The following is a 14,915-nucleotide window of genomic DNA, read 5'->3' on the forward strand; positions in this document are numbered from 1 at the left end:
AGCAGTTTAACCTTATCTTTTTTTTTATAAATATACTTAAGAAAACTGATATTTTGCACTCCGCCTCAAATAAAAACTTACTATGTAATTTTTAAAAATTTCTTGCATTGATTAGGATTTTGGAGTCTTAAATACTAAATCTCAGGTTGGACTTGGTTAGTGACCGCGGGAGTGTATGGACGCGTGCGTTCTCGTCTCTTGCTGTTTGGCGTGATTTTGCGGATTTTATTCGTAATCGAGCGGAGTGCGAGTGGTTTTTTAGATAAAGTGAGGTCAGGGCGTCCGAGTGTGCTAATAGTTTTTGTATTACGAGCGTTTTTATTGTGTGTGTATAGACGAGAAAAAGTTGGTTAGCGATTTGAAGGTTAGATTAGTGGAGTAAGAGGGATTGTGCGTGTCGCGAACGCACGTGGTCAAGCCGGTGGTGGGCTACGAGAGGATAGATATGTCAGGAAAACAGAATGAGAAGGGCGAAAAGAAGGATTGCACGGTTAAAAGCAATGAGAAAGGTGTAAAAGGGGTACTAGCAGCAAAGAGTGGAAGCGGAACGATCAGTGCACCGTATACGAGGACGAATGCAAAGCTGGCATCAAGTACGGTGATTAATAAAGGACAGAGTGGGGTTGGGCAATCTACAATCGAGGAAAGTATTGCAAAGATGGTTAAATTTAATGCGAAAGAAAAAATTGTAGAATGTTCAGGTTGTATGGCTTTGAGGGAGAGTCTGTTAGAGATAGAAGAGAAGTTAGCTAATGAGAGAGAGGCGAGGGCAGATGAGATAGGTAAATTCAAGTGTACGGTAGAGTCGGAGCTTAGAAAAGTTAGGACGGAGAGCGTGGCATTAGAGAAGAGTAAGGTCGACGTGAAGGCATTGGAATTGATATTAAAAGAAAAAGTAGAGTCACTCGAGAAGGAAATGTCGGATTTCACTAGTAAAGTGAAAGCTAAATTAAACGAATTTCAAAGTGGGGTCGATAAGGTAGGGCAGGTGGTAAATATATCATCAGGGGAGGAGGTAGACAGCGCGTTAAACGGTAGTGGTAGATCGGGACTGTCGGCTAGAGGGGATGCTCTCTCGAGTGCAGATAGGAGTTGTTTATCCGAACGCAGGGTAAATGCGATTAAAAATATTGTTAAGCAGCAGGACGAAAGAATAAGGCAGGAGAATGTCATATTGAGAGGCGTAGCGTTGCATGGCGATTTTCGCGTGGGCGTAGACAAGTTCTTCTGGGAAAAGCTTGGCGTGCATGTCAAAATTATAAATGTTTGGCGAAGTGGTAATGTTTTCGTTGTAAAGTTAGGCAGCTGGGAGGATAGATCCATGATAATGGAGAATAAATGTAAACTGAAGGGATCCAAATACTTTATTGAGAATGATCTGAGTTTTTATGACAGGAAGAGGCAAGAAAAAATTAATGCATGGGTTAAAAGTAGGCAAGCGGCGAGAGAGAGTGTCAGGGGCGGTTTAGGAGGATTCTGGTTGGGAGGGAAGTGGTATAAGTGGTGGAGTTCAACGGGGGCAGAAGTGATATTCAGCAGACGAAAGAAGGCAGCAGGAACCGGCGATGACAACAGCAGTCTGAAGGACCAGGAAGCCTATAAGAGAGGAGGACCGATGGATGAAGACAGGAACAGTTTCAGTGAGAGCGTAAAAGAGCTTTTTGCGTAGGGCCCAGAAAAAGTAGCGGCATATATGAAGAGGTAAGGTTAAAGACTGGTGAAGCAAAGCGGTATGGTCATGTGTCGGTGAATGATGTTAAATTTGTTTTTGGAATTGCGCGGGTATTTTTAAAAAGGACCGGGATTTTTGGGATTTTATAGAGGATTTTGATTGCATAAGTTTTTGTGAAACGTGGATAGAAGAAAAACAGTGGGAAAAATTTAAAAGTAAGATTTCAAGTGATTTTGGGTGGAAACCGAGTGCGGCTGTAAGAATAAATAAAAAAGGGAGGGCTAAAGGTGGTTTTATAATTGGTATTAGAAAATCAGTATTGGGCGATGAAAATAATTTCGCTATTAGTGTAAAGTATAATATTGTAATGTATAAAATAAGGATAGGTAACAGTTGGATCAATGGATGGTCGGTGTACAACTCTGGCGATTTGAGGGCAGTTTTAGATTTCATGAATGAGCATGTATTTGATGAAGAAGAGAAGGTTATAATTGGGGGAGATTTCAATATAAGAGTAGGCGAGCTAGGTAGTTTTGTAGCAATGGACAGTGGTGAGTTAGTAGGTAGAAAGAGTAAGGATATAATAGTGAGTAATGAGGGCAAACAGATGATAGAGGTATTAGAGAATAAAGGTTTAGTTATGCTAAATGGTTGGGGAGTGGGGGATGAGGAGGGGGAATTTACCTATGTAGGTGCAAAGGGGAATTCAGTTATAGACTATATACTGGTGAATGATCGTACACCAGAATGGGTAAGGGATTTTAAAATTACGGGCAGGGCGGACTCGGACCACATGCCCTTGTGTTTGACCATTAGAAAGCTGGATGGTATGGAGAATATAGTAGGAATAAAAGATGATGAAATAGTAAAAAAATCAGTTTATAAATGGGCAGAAGAGGATATAGTTAAATTTAGACAGGCGGAAGAAGTATTATGTAAAGAGAATAGTGCGGTGTGTGGTGAGGTGGTGGATAAAATGTGGTCAGTCATAAAGGAAATAGTGAGCAAAGCAGTGATAAGAAAAGTAATCAAAGTGAGGAGGTGGAAGGTAGGCGAAAGAAAGTGGTGGGATAGGTCCTGTAGGGCAAAAAAAAGAAAGGTTGTAGCAGCATACTACAAATGGAGGACAGGGGAAACAGATAAGGTTAATTATTTAACTAAAAGGAAGGATTGGAGAAAATACTGTAACGATAAGGAAAGGAGTTATAAGAAGCTGGAAGAAGAAGCGTTAAGAAATATCAGGAATGAAAGTGAAGTGTGGAAATTTCTTGGAACAAAGAGGAAGGGCGTTTCAGCAGAGGAAAGCAACATTTCAATTGAAAAGTGGGAGGAACATTTCAGATCGCTTATTGATGGGAGTCGCACAAAAGCTTTAGGTGAAAGAAGAACGGAGAAAGGTTTGGCGGAGAGTTTGCAGGTTCTAGAAAGTGCAGAAGTTGCGAGAGCCATACAATCGTTAAGAAAAAGGAAAGCTGCAGGTTTGGATGGGATTCCCAATGAAGTGTGGAAAGAATGCGGTCAGGAATTGTTCAGTTTGCTGTTCAATCTATTTAAAAAAGTGTGGGATGGTGAAGGTGTACCGGAGGACTGGAAAGTAGCAGTTGTCGTGCCGTTGGATAAAAAAGGTGATACTTATTGTGTGAATAACTTCAGAGGTATCTCACTGCTTTCCACAGCCTACAAGACGTACGCAGAGGTTTTGAGAACGAGACTTGTATACGAAATGGAGGAAAGAGGCATTTTACCGGATGGACAGACAGGGTTCAGAAGAGGAAGATCTACTATGGATAATATATACATTCTGAATCATATAGTGCAAGTAGCGAGAAGTAGGAAGGCTAAAGTATATGCAAGCTTCGTGGATTTGACTGCGGCTTTTAAAACTGTCAATAGAAAAAAGTTGTGGAAGGTAATGGAAGAAGTAGGAATTAGCAAGTATTTAATTATTAGAATTATGGAATTGTATGAAGAGACCATAGTACGAGTGAAAGTAAAAAATGAGCTGTCTGAAAGGTTTTGGAGTACTAAGCGTCTGAGGCAGGGGTGTGTTCTGAGTCCGGTCCTGTTCTGTATTTATATAGCGGCTCTAGAGAGAGAGTTTAGTTCGAGAAATATTGGGGGGGGTAACAGTAGCGGGGGGAGAGGATCTGGTCATTGGCATATGCCGATGACGTGGTTTTGGTTGCTTTAAATAGGGAAGCATTGCTTGATTTGTCTGGGACGCTAAAAAGGTTTATACGCTTAGAAATAGGGATCTTATTATGAATTATAAAAAACAAAGGTAATGGTTTTTAACAAAGGTAGGGGTAGTGCAAAGGAAAAGTGGGAATTTAATGGAAAAGAAATGGAGGAAGTTACAGCATTCGATTACTTAGGTATGACTTTGAACAGAGGGGCTGACTATAAAGATCATATTGAGCATTTGAAGAAAAAAGGTATAATTGCCGCAAAGCGAGTATGAGGCATAGGGGAAAATGAGTGCAGGAACGATTTTAGAAGGAGGAGGCTATTATTTAATTACCTAGTTAGAAGTGTGATGTCATATGGGGCAGAGATTTGGGGATGGGAGGAAAAGAAGGAGCTTGAAAAAGTACAGCTTGACTATTTAAGATGGGTTTTAAAGCTAGATTTCTGTACACCGAGGTACATTGTATTGTGCAAAACAAAAAGCGATAAGTTATGTAATGCGTGGCGAGTGCGAGCGTTAAATTTTGAGAAAAAAATAAGTTTATTGGATGATAACCGGCTGGTAAAAAAGTGTTGGAGAGAAAAGGAGTCATTAGGTAATACAGATTTATATAGTATGGAAAGGGAAAAATTCTTTAATGCGATTGGTATGAGTGCTTTATCGGCGAACATTGATTTGTGTGTAGGTAAAGATGTAATGGGTGATGTTAAACGTAGAATGTATGACTTAGATCAGCAGTGGTTGAAGGTATGTTTTGAAAATGCTAGTTATAACAAAAAGTATGAACGCGTCGAAAACAATAAGTTGCTAAAGTATCTAGATAGGTTTAATAAAAATTGTGATATTAGCACTATTGCAAGAATAAGATGTGGTAACGTAGAAATAGGAAATAAATACTGGTTAGAAGCGGAGAAAAGATTGTGTGTATTGTGTGGTAAAGAAGCGGGAACCATTGAACATGTAATAAATAACTGTGAGGTTAGTATCAAGTGGCAAGAAAATAAAGCGGAATATAAAAGACTATTAAATCTGTATGCAAGAAGCGAACTAGGAGTTCGTGATGTTGTTAAACTCTTCAAAAGGTATGATTTTAAATGTAAAAATAAATTGGAAATAGAAAGCTAGATCAGGAGTTTGCGCATAAGTTATGTTTATTTGTAAATACTGTGTACATGTATGATTTAATAGTGGAAACAATACAGCAGAGACGAGACTTGAGAATGTGGTCATTTAAGTATGAGAGTGTGTGAAGTGTAGAAAGGTACGTGTCTGAGCCGGATAAGAATAATTTTAGAAAGAATTTGTAAACCAAGTCCTTTTCTGGGCCATAAAGGCTGAAAATAAAGATTATATATATACTAAATCTCAGGTTGTAACGGTTATTATTTTGCTTCATCATTGAAAATAAAGAGACAAAATCACTGTCAATAAAATAACATACGGCTTCTTTGAACTTTATTTTTCTCCTGTTTTATTAATAAAGAGTTATTATTTCTTTCATACATTTGCAACTCTTACAACATACAGGCTGAAATTGTAATAAGTTGCGGTGAACAATTACTGATATCCAGTTTTTCGTAAAAATTGTGGTATATTCTACTTTAATTTATGCATCTACTCAGCCAGCCTTTTTCATTAGTCTGAAATTCGTTACCAGTCTTACACATGACTGACTATTGTCGTTTCTACAAATACATTGAAGAATAAACGAAACAAAACAAACAATTGTTTTTTTAAGTTTCAAATCATGTTAAGGGTGTTATAATATTGGTTTATCATAGATAAAAAAGGACATTTTAAAGAAGTGGGGGGGGGGCAAATACATATACATATGCACATGCTTTAAAATATTTGTGAAAGTTGTTGTTTATAATTAATATATATTTATTTATTGATCAGCTTATTGGCCCAGAAAAAGGACTTGGTTAACAAGGAAAATAAATAACTTATCCGATCCCACACATTCCATCCACATCTTACAATTAAATACTCACATGTCCCAGATAAAATCATACAAACATACCTCACATACCCAGCTCTGTGGCTAATTTTCATCGCAATCCTAGCTAACAAAATCATACCGTCCGGTCCTGAGTCTCTTTTGCATAGCATACATAACCTGTCTTCCGCTTTTAACCAATATTTATTCCTCGCATCAAAATTACCACACCTTATCTTCGCAATTATACTAATCTCACTTTCTTTTCTACATCTAGTCAGGTACTTCGGTACTTCTTTGGGTATGATACTCGCGTATCTAGTATTATATCTAGATTACCTATTTTTACTATCCAATACCTGCCTTTCTATATCTTTCATTCTTTGACTGATTTCCGCAATAATATTCCTATCAGAGTTTAAACCTTGGTTAACAATCATTGTGCTTAGACCTACGTAGTTACAAAATTTTTTTCTTTCCGCACTATATAAATCACACTCATTCCATTCCTCTTCCTCACTTCTACACACCTTCAATAATCTATTCTCCTCTAGACTTTGTATTTTCCGTTCAAATTTTAACGCTCTCACCCGCCACGCATCACATAGTTTATCTATGCCGGTTTCCCTATAGACTATGTATCTCGGTGTACAAAAATCCAGCCTTAATACGCATCGTAAATAATCCAGCTGTATTTTCTCCAATTCTTTTTTTTCCTCAAAACCCCAGATCTCCAACCCATATGACATAACACTTCTAACCAGATAATTAAACAACATCTTCCTTCTCCTGAAATCATTTTTACACCTTCTTTCCCCCAGCCCCCACACTTTTTTCGCCGCAATAATCCCTTTTTTTTAAGCTCCTCTATATGATCTTTAAAATTCGCTTCCCTATTAAAGATAAAACCTAAATATTCAACGGATTTAACCTCCTCCATCTCCTCTCCCTTGTACAGCTATTTTTCTTTCCCACTATTCCTGCCCTTATTAAACACTAGAATTTTTGTCTTTACTAGGCTTAAAATCAGATCTCTGCCTTCCAAAAACCTCTTTAATACCCCCAACACATCTAACATTGCCTCCCTGTTTAATGCTAGTAGGACTAGATCGTCCGCATAAGCTAACGACCATACCCTTATTCCTCCAATAACTACCCCACCTACATTCCTATTTTTATATTCTTTTTCTAAAGCAGCTATATAAATGCAAAACAGGATCGGGCTCAGCACGCACCCCTGCCTCACACCTTTCGCCCTCCAAAATTTGTCGGAGTACGTATTGTTCACTTTTACCGTAACCATCGTTTCTTCATATAGTTCTTTTACTCTTTTAATTAAACCTTTGCTTATGCCTTCCTCCTTTATCACCTCCTTTAGCCTCTCTCTATTAACCGTATCAAAAGCCGCAGTTAGATCCACGAAGCTTGCAAAAACTTTTTCTTTCTTAGACCTTGCCGTTTGAACCACATGATTCAGGATATAAATGTTATCCATAGTAGACCTCCTCTTACGAAATCCGGCCTGCCCTTCCGGGGGAATTCCTTTCGCCTCCACCTCCCTCACCAGTCTACACCTCAATACTTCTGTGTACACTTTATATGAGGTCGGCAGCGAGGAGATCCCCCTTTAATTTTTTTCCGTTGACGTCACCTTTCTTGTAAAGCGGGACCACTACCACCAACTTCCAATCTTCGGGCAAACCTTCTCCCGCCCATATCTTCTTTAACATAAACATCAATCTTTGGGATAATTTTGGTCCACCGTGTTTCCAGACTTCATTCGAAATATCATCGCAACCAGCTGCCTTCCTTTTTTTTTAACGTATTAATCGCCATTATTACTTCCTCCTCCATTAGACTTTCAGTATCCTCCAATTTCCTTCTTGCTCCCACCATTCTCTCACAGCTTCCCTCAATGAGAACTCTAAAATATTCCTTTCATGCATCCATTAAAATGTCATTCTCAACAAAATTTTTCTTTTTACTAGCGCCTAAGAACTTCCACACATCTTTTTCGTGCTTGATGCTCTTAAGCTGTGCTGCTTCTATCTCCTTAAGGTTAGCTGCCTTATCTTCACACATCTTCCTCCATTCCCTTCTCTCTATCAAATATACTACTTTTCCTACCAGATTTTTTCTCCGTTTATAATACGCCTTCTTTACTTTTCTTTTCCTCTTCTTACATGCACTATCCCACCACTTTCTTTCGCCTTACCTCCATACCTTGCACTTGATCTCCTTTTTTATAACAGATCTGTCTACTATACTCTTGATTTCATCCCAAATTTTCTGTACGGAATCCTTCTCCGTTACTATGCATTCTTCGCACAAATTTTCTGCCGCCTGCTGGAATTTCGCTGTATCTTCTTCCGACCATGAGCAAAACTTTTTTTTCATTTGCGCTCCGCACTCCCGCTTCGCTCTTCTTTCAGCATCGTGTACTTCGAGGCAGAGGGACAAGTGATCCGCATCCACCCTTCCCTTTATATCAAATTTATTAACTCAGTCCAAAGCAAAACAATTAACTAGCACGTAATTAATTACTGTACTTCCTTTCGGCCCAATGTATGTAAACTCACCTTCCTCATCCCCCTCATGCCACCCGTTTAAAATATGAAACCCTTTATTTTCGACTACCTCTATCAAATGCCTACCTTTATTTCCAATCCCTGCATCTTTGCTTTTCCTTCCTTTAAGTTCACCCGACTCCCCTTCCACAAAACTACCTAGCCCTCCCGTTCTGATATTAAAATCCCCCCCAATGATTACCTTCTCCCCCTTAACAAATTCATAAGCCTCTAAAAATTCGACCACCTCCTTTAGATTACCGGAATTGTACACCGACCATACATTTACAACCTTATTATTATTTATAAAACTACTTATCACAATATTTTTTTTAACTGTTACATTCAAACCATTCCCATTTTTTAACCAATTTTTTCTAATACCTAACAAAAATCCGCCTTTCGCTCTACCCTTTTTATTTTCTCTTACCGCATCCATAGATTTCCAAATAAAGTTTTTTGACAGTTTTCTTTCTAAATTCAACCAACTTTTATTTTCTAACCATGTTTCGCATAAGCTTATAAAATCATATTTTTCAACGAAGTTCTAAAAATCTTTATCTTTATTTAAAATTCCAGCGCAGTTCCAAAAAATGAAATTTCTAGAACTTTTATAATTATTATAACCTATTACGTTCTTTCGTGCATTACCTCTCCTCTATCGCACAGCGTCCAACACACTTTTTCCGGGCCCTACCGAAAAATCTCTTCCATACTCTCGGTAAACTCCGGTTGCGTCAAGTTACTTTTCTTCTTCTGCTGTCGCACTGTACCAACTTCCCCTTCCACACTCCCCCTTGTCTTCTGCTCACCGCTTCTATCGCCGTTGCCGTTACTCGCACGCTCTATTCTCACGCATACTTTCTCTGCTGCTTCTTCACCTAACCACTTAAACCATTTGTCATTTAGCCAAAAACCACCCATGCTACTTTTTATTTGATAACCTACCTCCTTTTTCCTCTTTACCTACTTCCCCAGCAACTCCTGCCTCTTTCTCTCTTCATAGCTTAAATCATTATTTATGTAAAATTTCGAGCCCCTTAGCTTATGCTTATTTTGCCAAACTAGATCCCTATCCTCCTTCTTGCTAAACCTTACTACAATCACACTTCTACTCTTTCTCACGTGCTCTACATTCACATCGACATACAATTTTTATTTTAAAAACACATTCATCCCAACTCGCCACTCACCGTGCAGAGACAAGCCTCTAAAGACTAAGTTTGCTTGTCTCGACATCTCATCCTGCCATTTGACTAATCTTTTCATCGCGCTTACTTCAAAATCTGAGAAACAGCTCCTACCGGCCAGCGATTTTCCATCGTTAGATATCGACCCTCCCGATTGTCCCGAAGCAACACTACTACTCGTTTTACTGCCTTTCCTCTCCTCCGCCCTCAATGCCTCCTCGATGCTACCTGCTTTATCGACCATTTTCTCAAAATTATCCATCGTGGCTTTGACTTTAGCCCTGAAATTCTGCCACCCATTTTCCAATTTCTCGATTCTTTCAGACAAATCAACTTCTATCGCCTTAATTTCAACTTTGTTTTTCTCACACACAACATTTTCCTGCCTTATCTATTTCAGCTCTACCTCCATTCTTTCTATCATACTATCTCTCACTTTGTTAAACGCCTCCCGTTCTTTATTCAAACATTCTTTTAATTCACACACCTCCTCCCTCAACAATTCACAGCCCCCGCATTCCAACACTTTCTCTCTCTTGTCGAATTTTACCGTTCTCGCAAAGCTATCCGTTATAGCTGGCTGCCTGCTCGTAGTCACGCTTGCTTTGTTTCGCTTCGTTTCCCCTATACCTTTCACCAGCGCCTTCCCCCCCGCACACATCTCCACCGCCACACTTCTCTCTTTCGCACTGTCCTCGCTTTTCTTACCCTTCTTCTTAATGTCCATCGTCTTCTTATCAACTTTCTCACCGCTCTTCCCTGATATATTGTCTTCCGTATAGAAGAAAATCCTTTCCTATACTTCGTCTAAAACGCACACAAGCAGGCCGCGTCTTGCCGCGCCGCACGCCCTAACCTATAAAACACACACCTTCACCTTTTCGCTTAAAAATAACCGAGACGCACGGTTTCCACAAAAACTACCTGCATGATCCGATCTATTCTTATAACTCACTCAAAATCACACAGTTAACAATAATAAAGAATGCTTAAAACACACGATACAGATCGATTGCCACAGAGCTTCTCTCGGACGCAACCACTCACTCGCGTGGCCATTAACCAAGTCCTTGTTGTTTATAATTATTGCGTAATAGATATCTTACGCAAATTGCGTGCGATCTATTAATTTTAATTACTCCTTACTCATTGATTTCAATTTTATACATTTTTTAACTAGACGCCTTCTCTACTTTGCCAAACTCGTCGACTTATAATTAGACACTTAATATTCATTGAAGATAAAAACAACTGAGAGTTTTTTTCCGAGATAACAGATCCTTTTTTTGTGGGACACGACCATAAAAATAATATGTAAGAAATTATCTAGATCATTTACTTTTAAATGCAACCTTACATGATTTTTCCAAAAGGTTACATGCTAAACAAAAGTTTAATTATAATACAATATCTAAAAGAACTGTGCAGTGAAATAATCTAAAATTTTACATTTTGATAAAATTAAAAACAACCTCTCAAAATCTATCAGAAAATACAATTAGTGAGGAACAACCTTAGAAATATTTAAAAGGTAATAGTATATAACGGCACAAGGGATGAAAGTATAGTATTCTTTCCACGGTGTATTGAAGGCAGCATTTAATCGGAAAGAATATCGCCAGGCAGATCTCATACTTTGAAGATAGTATAATTCTATCTCTCTCGTTTTAGCCATGCGTTTATTGGCTATGGAACAACCGTATGTGTAGGTAAATAAGTCTATGGTAAGAGGGACGGCAATACTATTGGCCGAATTATTTGTGATTTAGTCATGAGAGATCTTGAAGCTGTGTTTTCATTCATGCCCGTTTGATGTGCATATTCTTCTTCGTTACATTGATGATAAAGATATAGTGCAATATAATCTGATCCAAAAAATTGAGTTCGTTTTTGATATTTTTAAAAATTTAAGTACGTTTTTCAAGTTTACAATATAGGGCTCTGGGAATAACAGTAGAAATTTTTTAGATCTTACTGTAAAGGTTAACAATGATTCTTTCATCTTAACAAATTTGTTTAAAAAAAGTACTTATTTTGGTTCATACTTTAACTATCATTTACATTGCCCCATTTCACAAAAGAAAAGCTGTGGTTAATCAATTAGTGTAAAAAGTTTTTTTTAACTTCCATTACCACAACTTTATTCTGACAATTTTGAATAAATTAATTCAGTTAGATTAGAAAACAACTACCTACTATGGTTTACTAAAATATATATGAAAAATAATATTAGTTTTTTAAGTGTATTGCTAATAAAAATGTGAAAACAGCTAGAGAACCGATTGGATATCAAGTTATTCTTTACTGTCAGGATTTAAATTGTAAGTTAAGAGTGATTTATTGAAAATATCGTATTAATGTTATCATTTGGGGTATTCACTAATTTTTTGGTAATACTATGTATGGTAAAAATCTATTTAAAATTATGTTACGTCCAACCGTAATAGAAGTAACTTACTAGAACTTTAGCCTTGACGAATTAACGTTCCAAGGAACGGCAACGTTCCTTTACTTGAAGCTGAGGTTGATTAAAGGAGAGGACAGGTGTAGCCTATAGTTCGTATTACGTAGGTGCCCGTTTCCTTCCTAAAGGAAGAAATCTGGCTCCTAAAAGACAGCCTGAAGCCACCTGTGAAAGGATGAAATCGATTGTTCAACCTGATATTGTTACCAGATCAAAACAAGGGAGGAAAGGGGCAATGATTCCACCTGGTTATGAAATCAGACAGTAATCACTGAAAATATGTACATGATAAAATTTATTTTATATGTATAACGTGCCTTAGACAGGGTCCAAGCAAATTTCTTTGAAATGAGATTACACATAAAAAAAAAGGAAAATGATGTAAATATAAGTAATTGTTGAAACTTTATTTAGAGAATAAACTTACTGCCGATTCTATTGGTGAATTGGGGGGGGGGGAGTAGATAGCTGATTAAGAATGAGTTCGAGATGATGTATGAGTGGCTAATTTGTCCGTATCAGGTGCGGGTGGGTCAAGTTGCCAAGAGAAGGAGAGACCCTGAGATGCTGATGATTCAGAGGACTAGTGGTATGCTCAGGCATGCTAACAAGAGTTGATTCGGGACTGCCTGAACTACGGGCAGTTGACAGCTTATATCCATGCAGGGGGATACGTGGAAAAAAGTAAGGTTTGTGGGAGCGCGATGCACGGAAAAAATGTGGGGGGGGGAGAACAAAGGTAAGGAAAGCTGTACTCTTTGTATTTTTCGGAGCAAGAACGCAGCGCACGTGTCAGAGTTTCACATTGTTGTTGATAAGGCATTAATAGTAGGCGCACGTGTCGGAGTTTCACAATGTGGTTAATAAGACATTACTAGAAGTAGGCACGTGCGAGCTACGAGAGCTGGAGGCAAAATATTAACTTAACGTATGGAGGATGAATGATGGGGTGAATTACCTGTCGCACAAGTACCACTGCACTCGATACTTTACAAAAATTATACGGAGGCTAATAGCGCGTAGTAGTAGACCAACTACATACAAAATAACGTCAATACTTAGAACTATTGTTAGTTTATTAGCTATTCATTTTATTCTTTACCACGGTGATTCACAATCATATATATATTTCGCAAGAACTTATGTCCAAGTGTTAGTTAAAGTATTAGTTTTGGTAAAACAATATTTCGACAATCGGTTACAATTCGTTTGTGTTTGAGTTCTTTCCAAGGGCAAATTATGGAATAAAAAAACACGCAGTGCTGCAACTTGAGTGAGATATTGGGGAGGGGGGGACATACGGCTGGGTACGACTTCGGGACGGTTGTGGAACAGCCGATAAGAAAAATCCGTTAGATTTTTAGACTGTTGGAGATAAGGACAGTTTGAGTTGGAAAATAGTTGATACTGGAAAAGAGGAATCGCATAAATAAGAAAAGAAGAAAAGAAAACATGGACGTAACAATTATAAGAATTATATTATTTACAAAATAAACTGCTCAGATTGCAATAAATATTACATTGGATACTCTTAGGACGATAAATATCAAATTAAGCAGCATAAAAGTAATATTAAAAAATAAGCGTCAAGAATCTGCCTTATATCAACACCAATTCAATACGAGGCACTCTTTTAATCTTAACACTATGGAAATAATATTGTTGGAAAAGAAACAATGGTAATAAAAGATTGCTATCAGAAATGATTTATAAAGAAAATACTGACAGCTCCAACACAATATTTGACAGTGATAGTGTTAATAAAATTTTTAAAAGGTATTAAATTTTTATATGTTAAAACAATATTAATAGTTTGTTCAGCATATTCAATTTAGGTTTTTTTTTGGATAATCGCTTTATGTTACAATAATATTAATAGTTTTGTTGACTATATACCTTTAGTTCTTTTCAAATTTTTATAGCCACGCGTTTAATTGTTGATTTCTTTGGTCAGGGTGATTCCTCAATGATCCCGAAAAAAAAGGTTTAGAAGTAGTTGATTAAACTTTTGAAGATTTTTGCCAAAACAGAATTTTTTAATAACTAACTAATTGTTGAAAACCTGCTATTAAGGAGGGTAGAAAACGTAGAATACGATCGAAAACAATAAGATATACATGTTGATTGTTATTACATAAACAATTTGATACAAGTTTTAATCTTCTATTAAATGATGCAGAATTTTTTAATTACATTGATTAATAGGAAAAATTAGTGAAAAATTATTTCCGTACCAAGAATATTTTTTCCGAGGGAAACCTGTCACTCATTGTAGAGTAGATACAGCAACTTATAAGAATATTATTAAATCTGATGATAATGTTTAAAATTTTCAAGAGTTTTCATACTATTCGCTTATAAAATTAATTTTATAATTACAGCGATAGCGATATTAATTAGAACTTTCAGTTAAGTAAATGGGTTATTTAATGGAAAAAATTATACATAACAAAAAAAAAGACTTTGCATGGGGATGCCGCAGTATACGGACGTACGATCAATATAGTGTTAGAGATATCCCACATGTGAACCTCGTTTCCAATAATGAGACATACTTCACAAACAAAAATATCGTCATTAGAGAAGGCATAGATTAAAAGATTGTGATTTTTGGCAACATCTAGAAGTTGTTGTAAAGTTGGTCGACGAATTCATAAAGTTGAAAAAGTCAGTTTTTCTAGAATAAAAAAACTAGATACAGCGTAAAATTATGTTTGGAATGAAAAAAATTTGTTATGAATAGACCTACATAATCAAACAAGTTATTTTGAAATCAGTTCATTTGTTTACTAGCAAAGTTATACAGAAACGTCAGAATAGCCTATTATTCCAATTGTTAATAAATCACAACTTCTTCAACTTTATAATATTTAACTAAGTTTGAAATGCTTGTCC

At 37.1% G+C, this 14,915-nt stretch overlaps 1 protein-coding gene across 2 annotated transcripts in view; it reads right to left on the reverse strand.

Annotated features, from left to right (window-relative positions):
- Positions 1-14,915, reverse strand: part of Eif4g (eukaryotic translation initiation factor 4 gamma) — a 763,642-nt gene that overhangs the window by 572,110 nt on the left and 176,617 nt on the right. The gene's annotated exons all lie outside the window — the stretch shown is intronic.

This window comes from Copidosoma floridanum, unplaced genomic scaffold (genome assembly GCF_036245765.1).
Source record: "Copidosoma floridanum isolate Cflo_tuat_1 unplaced genomic scaffold, Cflo_Japanese_pri ptg000024l, whole genome shotgun sequence".
NCBI classification, from domain to species: domain Eukaryota; kingdom Metazoa; phylum Arthropoda; class Insecta; order Hymenoptera; family Encyrtidae; genus Copidosoma; species Copidosoma floridanum.